The sequence below is a fragment of the Amblyomma maculatum genome, chromosome 4 (assembly GCF_055883805.1).
Source record: "Amblyomma maculatum isolate TAMU_Amacu chromosome 4, ASM5588380v1, whole genome shotgun sequence".
NCBI lineage: Eukaryota > Metazoa > Arthropoda > Arachnida > Ixodida > Ixodidae > Amblyomma > Amblyomma maculatum.
This window is the reverse complement of record NC_139347.1, coordinates 17239608-17254670: the sequence shown is the minus strand read 5'-3', so window position 1 is coordinate 17254670 and position 15063 is coordinate 17239608. Positions and strand designations below refer to the sequence as shown.

Here is a 15063-nt window from a genome sequence, read left to right as displayed (position 1 = left end):
TTGAAGAGGATAGAAGCCCCCCTCTTTTATAGACCACATATTTTGGTGGAAAGTTAGCTAGAGTTTTGAAGCGAAAGCTTCAGTACGCTAGGTTTTGCATGCCGTCAGCATGGAAGAATATTTGGCCTTGAAAAACTTGGATGGTCAAAGACTTAACCAGTTGCTATGCAGTGCCGGTTTAGGTGTCCACAAAACAAGTGTGACAGCTTTACCTTTCTTTTCTTGTGAAACAATTATAAGGAAGAAAGCAAAAACTTTATTTACCCCTATGCTATTTTTCGGAGGTTTTTGAGGCGTCCTAAGAGGTGTCTTCCTGCTGCATCCTCAGGAGTCCTTTCCGCCGATCTCGTCCTATTCTACCCATGGTCAGTTGCCCTCAGTCCAGGGTTCCGCTGGCCACTGCCGCCCATTGAGCTCGCTGTACCAGACCTTGAAACAATTATAAGAAAAAATTATGAAAAGACCGCTCTTTTAAAAGGCAGCGCTACAGGGGTTACCGCAACAATGTATACTGTGAATGAATTAAAGGCTCTCTCATGTACACATTTGCGCGTCTTCTTGAAAAGTATCCTCCTGGGTCCCCAATCCTTCTCAAAGCCGCTCACATGCAGGCATTCATGCGCGCGCGCATGCGATCAACATAAGGACTTTTCATCTGAGATCCAAAGATATTCACAGAGCGTTGCTGTATGGCACGTATTTTAAGCCTTGGCGCCCTGGCAAAACAGCCTCTTATCAGCACTACTCGCAAGCTCATCCAGCAGGTGGTGTCATTCAGCAGTTGTACTGGCGTTTGCGACATTTTATCCTCCCACGCTGGATGTACCTACTACGCTGCAATTAGGTTTTCTTTTAGAAGTGTCCAAAAGGCTATTTGTTGTTTTGTTTTTTTATTGGGACCTAATAATGTCCAAGCAATGTATTCTATTCTTGAGATTGTTTTCATACAGTCATTTTCTGACGCACGTCATAGTCTCATTCCAGCATAGAAAAGCGTCATACTTCAAGTTATTCAGCAATATATACATTGTGCCAGAAAAAAAAAAAAACAGTTTTTATTCCACAAAAAGCAGGAAAAAGTAGAAAAAGCAGGAAAAAGTAGAAGAAAGCCAATAAATATATTTTCTCCATAGACACATACCCGAGACCGGGGCGAACTGTCACCATAAGCGAGATATACTGTGACCCATTGGGGAAACGTCGCCGTCCGTGAACATCCTGTGAAAAAATGCTACGCACACGGCCTCGGTCTACGGGGTGTCCACAAACCGCCGTGGGAAATGGATCTCGCCGCCCCCAAGCGAACCAAAACACACAGTCGCCGCTTTGTTTTTATTATTTACGAAATCTCTCCATCGCACAGAGACGACTACGGCACGTGCGAAGACGGGCTGCTTCGCACCGTCTCCATCAGGTGTCGCCTTCTCACGTCATGGTGATGCAGGTTAGTCATCCATCACATGACAGACGATGCGTCGCTCGCGTTTACACCGCGACTCCTATGAAGACGGCGATGTCCCTTATAGCACGCCTCGGAGAGCTATTGCGAGTCCGAAAACATGCAGACGTCACCCGGGGCTTCCGTCGTGGGCGCTGCAACAGTGCATTCATTCATGGAGACAGCGCTCGGGTGTCGCAAGGGAGTAAGAACCTACAAGCCGACCCCGTGTTTGTGTTATACAGGCTAGCTTTCGAAAAGCTTATGACTGCCAGAAAGTAAAGAAACTTTGAGCGCGATTAATTAGCTGGTGGAGTACGACAGGAGGCAGGAAGCCCGTAACTGACAGGCAGTTTTATTGCCCTCAGATTAAACATGGATTTCATTATTACTACAAAATATTTATACATTTTATCACTGGCGCTGGCATGTTTATATACCGTTTTTTTTTCTGCGTGCTATAGAAGCCTGGAACAGCTTGCGTTCCGCCACTTGAGAGTTTTACTCGGTGTCCTCTTGTGCTTGGCTTATGCGAGGCTGCAGTGCATGCAAACAGAGACGTAGTAAACAGGCATCGCTGCCTGTATACTATGCACAATATTTTAGCAAGAAGACTACTCGCGGTCTCATCGAGAATGCATCAGTATGGCTAGTAACAAGACGTAGCCTAAAATGTATGCCGTAGTTGCCGTCAGCCAGGAACAGGCAGAAAACGCTACCAATATTACACTCAATAATACTGCAACAAGGATGCTCAGTCACTCTGTGGCGATGTTTGAGCAAAATGGTTCTTTATCATAATGGTTCCCTGTCGGATCGTAGGTGGCTCGAGAGAGCAACCCTTTAATATTATAGAAGTCTTCACCTGTGATAAAGTCAAGAAGAATGTAAAAAATTTGCAGTGATGAACCTCGAGAAGTAAATCTCGCGGCTGGATTCGTGGGCAGTAATGGTTTAAGGGAACATGTTATACCTAATATAAGTCACGAAAGGTTACTTCCCTAATAGTAAATTTGCCAGATAGAAGCCCGTGCTTTTTATAAGTACAATGTTAACAGGCTGTTCAAGATCGTTATCTTACGTTAGTGCATATAAAACTTGCGACATGCCGACTAGTCCTTCAATTGGACAACTTCCAAGCACTTGTTAATTTCATTCCCCTGGGTCCTCTTTTGAATCACCTAGTTAAAATGTATATCACATACAAAGAAGCAATATTAGAGGCGATAAATTGGATCAAAACCAAGCAAATAGGAAATCATGCGCAATATTTATCCCATATATCCAGTAAAGAAAAACTCTTCAAAAACGCCTTTATTAACTATCCATTGTTGCAAGCTGCATCATATTGTACGCGTGGAAACATCTACATGGAGTATGTTCACGTAATGTGTCAAAGGGCTGAACCACTTTTAATTTCGCTAAGTCTGTCTTGTAGTCATATATAACTTATCAATGTAATATTGAATTCACTTCAAAATAGCCCTCCAGGCGATGGCGTCGACCGGTTCGAATTACTTCATGGTTCATCGCCTAACATGACATCCCCAACGTTATGACATTCGGCTGACGTCATTAGTGGATATACCTTCATTTGGAATTATATGCCTTTCTCTATTTGAGGTGCATTTGACTCTTGTCGTTTTTGATTTTGCGGAGTAACGCTTAGTCATGTTTAATTGCGCTGTATCCTCATCAGCCATCTTTAATTTTGTTCACTCATGGGTGTCTCTTGATTTAGCCTAGTAATAATTACTCATAGCGCCCTTATTCATTGCTGGCTTTGGTCATCTTTGGTGCAATTAGCTTGGTACCCTGTATTTGTTGACCTATTGCTCATCCTCTTATTACGACGAATGCTTAGCCATAATATGATGAGTTAATGTTAACTTTATTCCTCATTATGACAATTATCTACCACTCGATACCTGTTGGCATTCCTACCACCAATGTCAATTCCTCTCTTTATCTTATACACACTTATACACAGAGTGCTTACCGCGGCTACAAAGAGTTGCCGACGGAGAGTTATCGCCTTCAAGAAGTACTAATGCTTTGATATTAAAGACCGCAAAGCTCAAGTGCCTCCAGTTATGCCCGCAAGCATTTAATATGCAACTATTCGTCAGGTTTGTCCCCTTACACTTCAAGCTCAAAGAGAATTATTAAATATTCTGAACGACCTTCAATTACATTTCTAATATAGTTGCATCTCCTACTCTCAAACACAGAGGAAAAGATTCCCTAAGCATTTCATTCCCTAATTTTTCAGAAAGTGCAAGCAGAGGCATACTTGGTAGAGTATACTAGAAGGCAGAAATTGTTTGTGACGCAAATTTTTCTCACAGTTACAGTACCCTTGCAGACGAAACTTCTGTCGTCGTTTCGTGCATCAAAAGCAAGAAAAAATGGCCGTGGCTTAGCTAGGCTATGCCAGGATATACGTGGCGAGAGATACGTTTCCCTAGATGAGCTTGTTGTGGTTACTGTATGTTTAGCAATGAGAGACATTGAGTATACACATCTTTTGTCCGTATTGCTTGACCGAGACGAAGACTGCCCCATGATATGTGTATTTGCACTGCTTCTTCAGTTAGTTCCCGTTGACTGACGTCTTCCATAGGCTTCATCTCGGCGGCAATGTGCCGTATATTACGTGCGGCAGTCTGGCACCTCTGCTTGGCCAGCCGTTCCTCTCTCTGTTCGAGCGTCTCCGCTGCTCTCTTCGCCTTCTTACGCTCATTCTCTCTTTGTTGAGTAGGCATGTGCCAGGTGACCACCTCATTATTGGAAGAGCTAATCTTATATTGTAAATACAGCCGTTTAGCAGCGGATGTACTCTTATTCTCTGCATCCATGTCAAACGTTGTGATACAGCAGCCTATTTAATCTTCGTCTCTTTATACGCAATGATGCGCATGCGTCGCACGGTTTGGATGTTAGAGCGGCTTACTACGAGGTGGCGACAAAGTGCACGGCGCACCTGTGGGGTCTCTCTTGTTACCATGGGGGTCGGCCCATGCGCACAACATCTAATCCGCACGACGGCGCGCGCGACAACAATGGTGAAACGGCCGCGCGGCCGCGACGACGGCGAAGCGCACGCCGCATCCTCTGTTCCTCTCCAGTTGCCGTGGTAACGGCGCATGCGCACAACTGACCTCGCCCGGCCACCGTGAAATGCTCTACTGGCAGTCTAGTATAGTTCTCGCTATAAAAATCGTTTCGCATCATGTAACCTTCTTGTTGGGCACAGATAAAAATTTGCAACATTTTGTTTTAAAGCTGGCTTTGCCACATACTTTATGTAGCAGTGGCAGTGCACGCTTTACAGTGAGTGTCATGTCGTGATATGTTACACCGTTGATTTTTTAGGGTTGTTTGATACATTCCGATAACAATTGTAATTGTTACCGAGCCCATGAATAGTAAACGTGCAGTAGTTAACGTTGAGACTAATAAAAAGAGGGCGACTGTAAAAGGCACAAAAAAAAATTGCCGACAATTACTTTACTTCCTAATGTGAAATTTGAGCGCAGTTCATCAGCTATTTCTTTTTCGATAGATTGAGACAAAGATTTCGACCAAGACTAGTATGTACTATCACAGACAACTATTTTATTTTTCGCACATATTCCTTCAAAAAACACTCCACTAACAGTTCTTGACTGTAATGAAGGAAGTTTTGTGGTCAGAGAAATGAATAGAGCAAATAAGTTATCTGGAAGTTGCGGGAAGCAGCGTGTGGGCCCATAGAAACGTTACGCGGCGAAGAGACTAATGCCACAAGCTGCAGACAAGAAGAAAGAACCTTCGCAAATACCTTGAACTGACTTGAAAATTCTGCAGCCAAAGTTAGCAAGCGTCTCTTCGAATTTGTAGCAATATGTTTCAAAGGAAAATGAAGACGGGCTAGACACGGGCCAGGCCTTCCTCGAAAGCCAAAGGGCAATCGGCTAGAGATCAGGACCATCAAACTAGCTGTATATATAAAATCTACACTAAAATATGATGCCTTTTCTCTGTGAGTGTGTGAATTCTCGGTTACTGCACATGTTACCCTGCAGTTCGGTGCGGGCTCTCGCATTATTCATGAATTATTACCTTAGCAGCGTGTACCATGTGTGGTCACGTCTTCCGCTTGAGCTCTGAAGCGTGTCTTTCATAATTGGTTCACAGGAATGGAAAGGCGCAGTACCTGTCACACTTGCTCCTGTGGACGCCTTAATCATGCAGTGAGGGAAGGAAGGAAGGTAGGAGTGAAAGTGGAGCTGGTTACAATGGAAAGGCGCAATAACTGTGACACTTGTTTCTGTGGACACCTGAATCGCACCGTAAGGGAAGGAAGGAAGGTCAGAGTGACAGTGGAACTTGTTACGAAGTACAACGCCGACGCCGCAAAGCCCAGGAACGGGTGCCGAAGAGCTGCGCTCTAAAACGCAATCTCGGTGCTGATGGCGCCTTCAATCAATCCGCAGTTCTTCACATCGAGCGACTCAATCGAAATTGCTATTAAGAAGAAATCAGACGGGCCGAATTTAAAGTTTATTCTGAGAACGCTGGAAGTAGAGAAAAACCCTTGGACCTCATTCGTTAAACTTCACCGATGATGAGGTTTCTGAATATTTAATGCTTCATTTTCTTGAAAACAAAGCCTTTTCTTCGGCACTCGCATTAGGCATTGATATATTGTTCTCCCTTTCGAGCAGTTGCATAGGAAGTCATGAAACCCTGTTGTAAGGGCATTGTTTTAATAGTAGCATCCGAAGGTAAAAATTTCGCCTGTCTTTCAGGAACAGTTTCGACATCATGCATTCAGCAACAAATTTGTCAAACATACAAATTAAAAGTTTGAACGAATAGTTTACGGATTTTGATGCTTGTACAAATCGAGTATAGAATGTTTGGTTAACTGCATTCTTATATGCAGCTTTCGTTAGCAGTGACCAGTATGTACAAAACATTACCGCAGTTTTTATTACAGTTTGAAAGATTTCAACCGCTTTTTCACACTGTTTGTTAACATGAAAAGCGGCCCCCAAGAAAAAGGGAATGAAATCGATAATATCGATAATTAATCGATATTATCGGCATATTGTCTGCCGATGACCATCAGATAACAACATAATACCAACTATTTAGTACTTTCAAGGAAAGCGCTGCCGTCGTAGCTGCTTATTTAGGACTAGTATGAATGTGCTTTCGACAAGATGCCTAAAGCGGCTATGCGATCCAAGCCGGCTTAAACTATTGATATCTTAGCGTGGACACTTTCACTGTGAGGAAATCTAAATACCACAGTCGGAGTTTTGATTATCTTCTACATGTGGAGATGTGACCTAAGTCATCCGAGTAAATAAGCTATTTGGAATAGACGCATCGATCTCCATTGCGGAACTAGGTAGAGCATAGGATGCCCGAACGTAAATTAAACGAAAGTAATTGCCCTTGGTCCTGAACTTAGCTTTTGCAAGTGCACTAAATAAGACATAGCAGTGCTTAGCTTCAGTTTCACTCAATTTGCTTGCAATTTCGTCATTTATTCTCTGTCTCATTTTTTCCACCTGTTGTGCAACGAACAGCTACAGACTATCAGAAAAAATGGAAGTGGCTTAGCACGGCTATGCCAGGTTATACGTAGCGTTAGGCTACTACGCAACGGAGGCGCAGAGCTGGGCACGCGCCGGTGCCAGCTTGTCTGGCGCGGCTAAGACGTCTCTCCTATGGAATGCGCAGACCGGCGAGGCGCGCGTGGGTCGATGGCAGAGCGCGCGGCTCCGGTGTTCCAGCTGCATGCCGTGTGACGTCACTGCTCCTCGCACTTGCGCAGCACGGCTCTCCAGAAGCCATGCGAAACTGCTTAACCTCGGCCAGTGTACCTAACGCTACAAAATCTTGGGTAAGGATGTTTCAGGAAGGAGGGTCCTTTGCATCGTAAACGCAGACGATAACATATGATAGACAAAACAAAAACAGAGCATTTTTTGTTTTCTGTGCCGCCCTGTTGCACTCTAAAAGACCCCTGAATAATATGAACAACCAAGCCCGAGATGAAATTTATAAGACTTTGAAGCTCGGCTGCCAGGGTAGCGTGCAAGCTCTAGCGCTCTATGCCAACGTTGTGCAACTAATGGGTGATAAATTTAAGGGCAGACAACTAAAGAACTTGTCTAAGTTACCAGTGTTGAAATGATGGCCACTTTACTGAGCTTTGTTTAGAACGAATCTGAGTGAAGCCTCTGGTAACCCTTTATGCGGGCACGAAGAAGTGCATCAGGTACAGTTGCGTATTGCCGCAAATAAATTGCTATTTCTTAATTAGTTTTTACTCAATACACATATTGAAGTCGGCTTAGAACAGCTCACGTGCTTCTCTCTTTTTCTTCCCTTCGTTCTTATCCGGGTGCTTTGCTATAGGACCTGTGGGCACGGTACACATGTGCTCACCATTTATTCACAGTCAGCCAGGTCACACAGAGAATATTTTTAATGCGAGAGCTCCAATGGTATTTTTAACAAGAAGTGCCTGCGTCTGTTGGTGTAAAAAAAAAATGGGCTATCGGCGGAGAAGTGAAATGCACACCAAGTGGAACGTTGGTGGGACAAAAATGATAAATTCGATGGAAAAGAAACAGCGTGCGGAATTATACCGAAAGTGCATGGAAAAGGCAGATCAGGAAGGAAGCTTTCTTTGATAACTCAAGAGGCAGTGCACTACTTTTTAAAACTAGATCAGGGTGCCTTAGAACCCGCAGCTACAAAAAGAGATTTAACAATGAAGATGACGCATGTGCTGTATGTGGTAACTCCAGTGAAACAATTGACCATAATATACTCAAATGTAATGGTATCCATACGGAAGTCGATGAAGGCGCAGTCACTCTTCCTATAGCTCTGGGGTTTAGATATACCATTGGCCGGGTGAACAAACCGGCGGTGGAAGCTAGCAAAAAACGACTGGAAGATTGGTGGCTTAAAAGCAGAAAATGACATAATGTTTGTAATGTAGAAACAAGAACTTAATAAATAGAATGATGGTATAGTTAACCAATCTAGAACAATAATTAAGATATAGGGAGAAAAATGAGCATGACAGCTACTGCTACCACCCCGTTTTAAAGGAGACGCTCCTATATTCCATTCATTCATCCATCCAATGTGCTATTGGTCGAGAAGTGAGATGCACAGCCGGTGACACGTTGGTGTGATAAAAATGTGCTAACAGTCGTGAAATGAAATGCCCACCAGGTGACACATTGGTGTGACAAAAACGTGCTATCAGTCGAGAAGTGAAATGCACATCAGGTTACACGTTGGTGTGACGAAAATGTGCTATCGGTCGACAAGTGATATGCACACCAGGTTACATAGGTCAACGCTGACTGGCCACCGAAGTGAACTACATAATGTGTGTGACATGAGATAAGGCCAACTTCACAGGAGCGCTGGTCAGGGCATTTGGGAGATGTGCTGGTCATGTGCCATGGCTGAGTGTGGTGGCAGCAAATCAGATTTGGAACCACCTATAGGCGCTAAAGTATGCTACAAATACAGTAATAAATTGACAACGAGCGTGCTTAGCGTCAATGAAAGAAATTTGATCGTAAAAGCAATTTTGCTTCTAACACTTACACATTCAATGATTCACGTGAATGAGATGTCGCCATAGTTTCATCTTAAACCCGTAGCGATAGCTTATTCACGTGTGCATTATTTATCAGAAATACAAATTCCTAACACTTTGAGCGCGCGTTTTGGTTTGGTTTGTGGGGTGTAACATCCCAAAGCAACTGAAGCTCTGAGAGACGCCGTAATGAAGGACGCCGAAAATTCCGCCCATCTGAGCACGTTTTAAGTTAGCGTTCATGCATTGCAGAAACGCCTTTGTATTCTCCATTTATTTACTCTCCCAAACGTTTTCATACTAGGCTGGCATTGTGCTTTCTCTGTTCATCTTTTTGTATCTTTCCCTTGATCAGAAAATAAGCTTCATTATTACCTCTCCTATCCTTTTTTCTTCTCTCTGATCTCATCCCTTAACATACTTTGCGGGATGAAGAGTTTTTGTAAACTCACTTCTTGTCACACTACAACTCAGAAAAGCTTTCACACTCCCCTTCACGCAAGGCATTTCACCAATTGTGCTTCGTGCTCTGAAGAAGGCTATGAACTACAGCTCGTGGGACTCATGTAAACAAACATAGTAATTTCAGTTGAACTAAATCTTCGATGTTAACGCAAGGATTATATACGATGTCGGGCATTGATGAGGGGCAGCATTTTTTTTTTTTATAAATGTGAGTGAGTTGTTTTGGATTTCTGGTTTTTCGGTAGTTCGGATATTTCGATCGTCATCATTGCACAAATGAATTACAGTAGAGAGTAGGCGTGCTTCGCGTATTGCATATCTTCCAGAAGCAGCAATCTTCTTGGGCCAACACAATGGATTTTTTATTACCCACGGTTATGAACGCTTTTATTAAGAAGAATACAATTCTGCACAATGCCCAATCATTTCGGGCCCCTAACACGCATTTTCTGGGCGCTAAGTAATCAGACCGAGGTCGTAAATAGTAGGATTGTAAATAGTGTGACCTTCCTTTTCCGACAGGGCGAATTGTGTGCTGCAAAAATCAATAAAAATAATTAAAGAATACCAAGCCTGGACTGCTGCGCGAAAAAAAATTGTATCAATTATTCCGCCTGACGCCATCGCTTCTTTGATCTTTAATATATTGTGGCTGGTTCCTAAAGCACTTGTCGCGAAACAGTAAAGTACCACAATTCTTTTGCTTCAGTGTTCGAAATGCAGATGCCAACTAACTTTGTTTTTTTATTTTGTTTTCCAGGGTCCCGAACACTGAAACAAAGGCGCCAGCTGTAGAGACTTGCCGTCAGCACACTTACGTAAGTTGATGCGTCATACCTTCTGAATGTGGTGAAACAAGTTTGATGCAACGTGTCTTTCACAGAAGCGCTGATATCATGAATCTATTCTGTAGATTTGGAAACATCACCTTGCAACGTGCATTACATAACATATATGGTTGAATTGCTTTAATGGTTTTCATTATTCCTTTTCACCGGCATTTTCTGTGTCAGTATTCATATATGCTAGGCTTTATATGCCTGTCTTTTTCAGATGTAATATTACGAATGACGTGTTTTGCACACACTGTCATATTCCAAATCAATGAATTTCAAAAAAAAAAAATGACGAACACTATTCAGTCTGCAGTAGATCTAAGCACCTTTTGCTGTCCAGAAACACTTCAGCATTTGTTGAATGCAACAGAAATTTTTTTGAAAGCACTTGATCTTGGTACTGCTTTTAGAAAACAATATTATTCATTTAACAAAAAGTAGCTTTACCAACCACTACTGCTGAAGAAGCTGATGTTGAGAGATTTTATGCTGACCTGCAATGCCTTTTAGACAACACTCCATCATCAGAAGTCCTTTTTCTCATAGGAGACTGGACTGCTAAGGTGGGCAGTGAAGAATATCCGGAATTTCAGGCAAGTTCGGTCTTGGCGAGTCAAATGAAGCTGGGCAGAGGCTAGTAGAGTTTTGTCAAGAAAACAGCTTGGTCATAGCGAATACTCATTTTCAACAGCACAAGAGGTGCCTGTACACATGGACTTCACCGAACGGTCTATAAAGGAATCAGATTGATTATATCCTTTGCCGGCAGAGATGACGAAGCGCTATAGAAGCAGTAAAAACAAGGCCTGGGGCCGATTGTGGCACCAATCATTAGCTTCTTGTTGCCAAATTTAAGCTTCGATTGAGGAAAACGCAGAACACTAGAAGGCCTTTCAGGTATGATCTGGATCAAATTCCATCAAAATATGCTGTGGAAGTGAGGAATCGATTTCAAGAATTAGATCTAGAAGATTGAGAGCCTGAAGGGTTGTGGGTTGATATTCGTGATATAATACAAGAAGTTGCTACTAAGGTAGTTCCAAAGCAAAAGAAATGCAAGAAAGCGAATTGGTTATCTGAAGAGGCTTTGCAAATAGCTGAGGAAAGGAGAATGGCAAAAGTTATGGGTGAAAGAGAAAGATACAAGGTTCTCAATACGGATTTTCAAAGAATAGCAAGGAGAGATAAGAATGCCTTCCTGAACACACAGTGCAAAAAAGTTTAGGACAACAGCCAATTGAGAAACACAAGACCTCTGTATAAGATAATCAAAGATATCAAAGGAAGCTTCTGTGCTAAGCGGGGCGTGATAAAGGACAAACGAGGCAGGGACCTCACTGAAGCGTCAGAGATAAAGAAGAGGTGGCGAGAATACACAGAAGAACTGTACAAGAAGGACCCGGATGTGCAAACCCAACATAAGATGGTTGTGATCACTGATCTCGAGCCGGGCATCCTGAAGAGTGAAGTTGAATGGGCCTTAGCCAGCCTTGCTATGAACAAAGCTAGCGGAATTGATTGCATTCCAGCTGAGTTGCTTCAACACCTTAACGATGACGCTATTAACGTTCTGTTTAACTTATGTCAGCAAATTTGGACAACCCTACAGTGGCCACAGGATTGGAAGAGGTCAGTTTACATCCCCATTCCCAAGAAAGGCAGTACCAAAGATTATTCCCACTACCACACGATCACGGTTATTTCGCATGCTAGCATGGTTATGTTGAAAATACTCCAAGGTAGGCTGCGGCAGTATGTGGATCGGGGGCTTCCGGACGTGCAAGCTGTGTTTCACAAGGAAAGAGGAACTAGAGACCAGATTGCGAACCTTCGCTGGATCATGAAAAAGCAAGAGAGTTCCAGAAGCTCATCTACTTTGATCATGCGAAAGCGTTTGCCTGCGTAGATCACAACAGATTTTGGCAAGCTCTCCAAGAGATGGGAGTTCCAATTCACCTCATCTGTCTCCTCAGGAACCTGCATGAAGGACAACAGGTCACAGTCAGAACTCAGCATGGTCTTACTGATTGGTTCCCGATTGAGAAAGCAGTGAGACAAGGCTGCATGCTGCCGCCCTGCCTATTTAACCTATGTGCTGAGTGCATCATGAAGAAGGCCGGTCTGGAGGAGTCTTCAGCTGGAGTGAAGATTGCTGTAAAACGTATCAACAACCTTAGATATGCGGATGATACCACTTTAATGGCAGAAAGTGAAGTGGAACTCAAGAGACTTCTGATGCTTGTACAAGAAGAGAGTGAGAAGTTTGGGTTTAAACTGAACATTAAAAAGACAAAGATCATGGCGTCTTGCCCTATCAGGTCCTGTAGCATCAAGGAACAAGAAGTGGAAGCCGTGACAGATTTTCTCTTCTTGGGCTCCAAGATTGCCCCGAAGGTAACTGCAGCCATGAAATTATGAGACGCCTGCTTTTGGGAAAGAGATCCATGGCTAGCACTGACCACCAAGTTAAGAGCAGAGACATCAGACTGCCAACCAAGATCCGTATAACTCGTGCTATGGTCTTTCCAGTTGTGATGTATGGATGCGAGAGTTGGACTGTGAAAAAGGCTGACCGCCGAAGAATTGACGCGTTTAAATTGTGGTGTTGGCGGAGACTCTTGAGAGTTCCTTGGACTTCCCGAAGATCAAATCAGTCGATATTGTCCACCATAAACCCTTACTGCTCATTGGAGGGTAAAATTCTAAAGTTAAAGCTTAGCTACTTTCTTCATCTGATGAGAAGAGAGGAGTCGCTGAAAAAAGCTTTGATGTTGGGAAGGTTGAGGGTTACCGGAGAAGGGGTAGGCAGCGAACGCAATGGTTAGATGGCATATTCAAGGCGCTGCAGATGAAGTTATGTGATGTTAGGAAGATAGTGACAGACCATAAAGCGTGGCGTGATATGGTCCAACGGGTCACGAAGAGTCGGACACGACTGCATTACTGAACTGAACTGAACTGCGCTTTATGAGATGTAAGTAGCGGAAAATATAAGCGCCGGTGTTGCCTTTGTTTTTGACAAAAAACTCGCAGCCATCATGATAACACGTGCCCATCTATCTCCTCCTCTTTCAAGGTTTATGGGAAACCAACGCTTCCAGGGAACGGCATTGCACTAGCTGGAAACAGTGCCAGTTATGCGCGTGAGCGCAAACCCATGGGGTGGCTGGAAAAAGCACTTATACATTTAGAAATGCACATTACTAAGCGTGAAAAGTTTTTATCGGTGTTTGATGAGTGCCCGACGATAAGAACATAGCGTCATGTAAGAGAAGAACACAGAGACGAACCTAAGTCGGTCTTGAAAGCTAAATTAACATTCCTGGTTCATCCCCCGTGGCCCACTAGCTACGCTGCCGGTGGAGTAACGCATGCGTCAGTAACGCCCGTATTCACAAACGCGCCTCGACTCGACGCTCCACCTCCACTCGTTGGAGCGGAGAATACAGCCGCTACTCCACTCCAGTGCCGATTCTGATTCAAGAACGCCCCTCTGCGTTTCCTCCGACAAGTTCTCCTCGAGAATACCTCCTCCACTCGGAGCAGCGCAAGTGGCATATGGGGACGAGATTAAGATGAACTTTTGGCCCGAAAACTGCGTGCTGAACTGTGTAACATGCTCAGTTTTTTATGTCAAGTCTTCTAAACAACTTTCGCAAGCGACCTCGATGTTAACAGCATAGTGTAACTTGTTTTGTGAGCTGGATGTAAAGGACGGCTGTGAAAAATGGCCGAAAATGTTTTTGCATCTGCCAACAGTCGCTGCTGGTGACGTAGGCTTCGAGAAATGGTGTGAATACTTCGGTTTATTTTTTGGTGTGAGATCTACGCTCGGCCTTCGCCGCTTTGCCTTTTTGTTATTGTCAGGCTTTGAGCGACTTTTTTTTATTGCCAGGCTTTGACATACTTTTTTTTTATTACGAGGCTTTGACAGACTTTTTTTATTGCCGGGATTTGACAGGCGTCAAAATATATTGCAGGAAAATAAAACTACAAGCCGCGAACTCTTACGGGCATGGCTCGGAGGCGAGCTAAACTTGATTCGCAGCGCATTGCAGCTCATGTACAATGAATTTTACTCTCCAGAAGAAAATACCGCGTGCGGTTTCCAAACAAGTCGGGAACCCTAATTGAAAACGTGCTTGAAAAGCCATGCTCTTCGTCGGCCGCGAATATCTCTCCATAGGACAAGCAAACCAACGCGCTCCCTCGACTGCGCCGCGCGTCCGAAGACGTACTACGTACCCTCGGGCGACGAGCAAGCCATTGATGCGCGGGGTGCAGCACAGATGTCCGCACAGTCCCACCGCGCCTCCGGTGCTCGCCAGCTTACTACATACAATACGTTGTTCCCCCACAAGTTCGGCGCCGTCTGCGGAAGCGCGCGGGGCGAGCCACGGAGAGAGCGCCGCCGCCGCTAGACTCCGGCCGCGGGGGTGCTCACCACTTACGGTCCAATCGCGCCTCAATTCTGCACTCGGTGGGCTCAGAAAAGGTTGTCCATTTATCCAGTGATGACTTGAAATGTGCCCGCGCCACACAAGCGCACTGCGATGATGCGAAGATCAAACAGCACAGACGTCGGTGGCTGATCACGGTTATCCATGTTCGGCGTGAGCGGCAGGGACGGGCGGAGGCTAGCCATGGCCGCATTCGTAAAACGATAGCGTGCCAGAAGTCCCAGGTCACTGTCTCTCCCA

At 44.2% G+C, this 15063-nt stretch overlaps 1 long non-coding RNA gene across 1 annotated transcript in view; it reads right to left on the bottom strand.

Moving 5' to 3' along the window:
* Nucleotides 1–270: 270 nt before the first annotated feature.
* LOC146190343 (uncharacterized) overlaps nucleotides 271–15063 on the bottom strand; it is a 288846-nt gene continuing 274053 nt past the window's right edge. Inside the window, exon 4 of the long non-coding RNA XR_014706535.1 lies at nucleotides 271–429. This is a non-coding gene — a long non-coding RNA (uncharacterized LOC146190343). The remainder of the gene's footprint in view (nucleotides 430–15063) is intronic.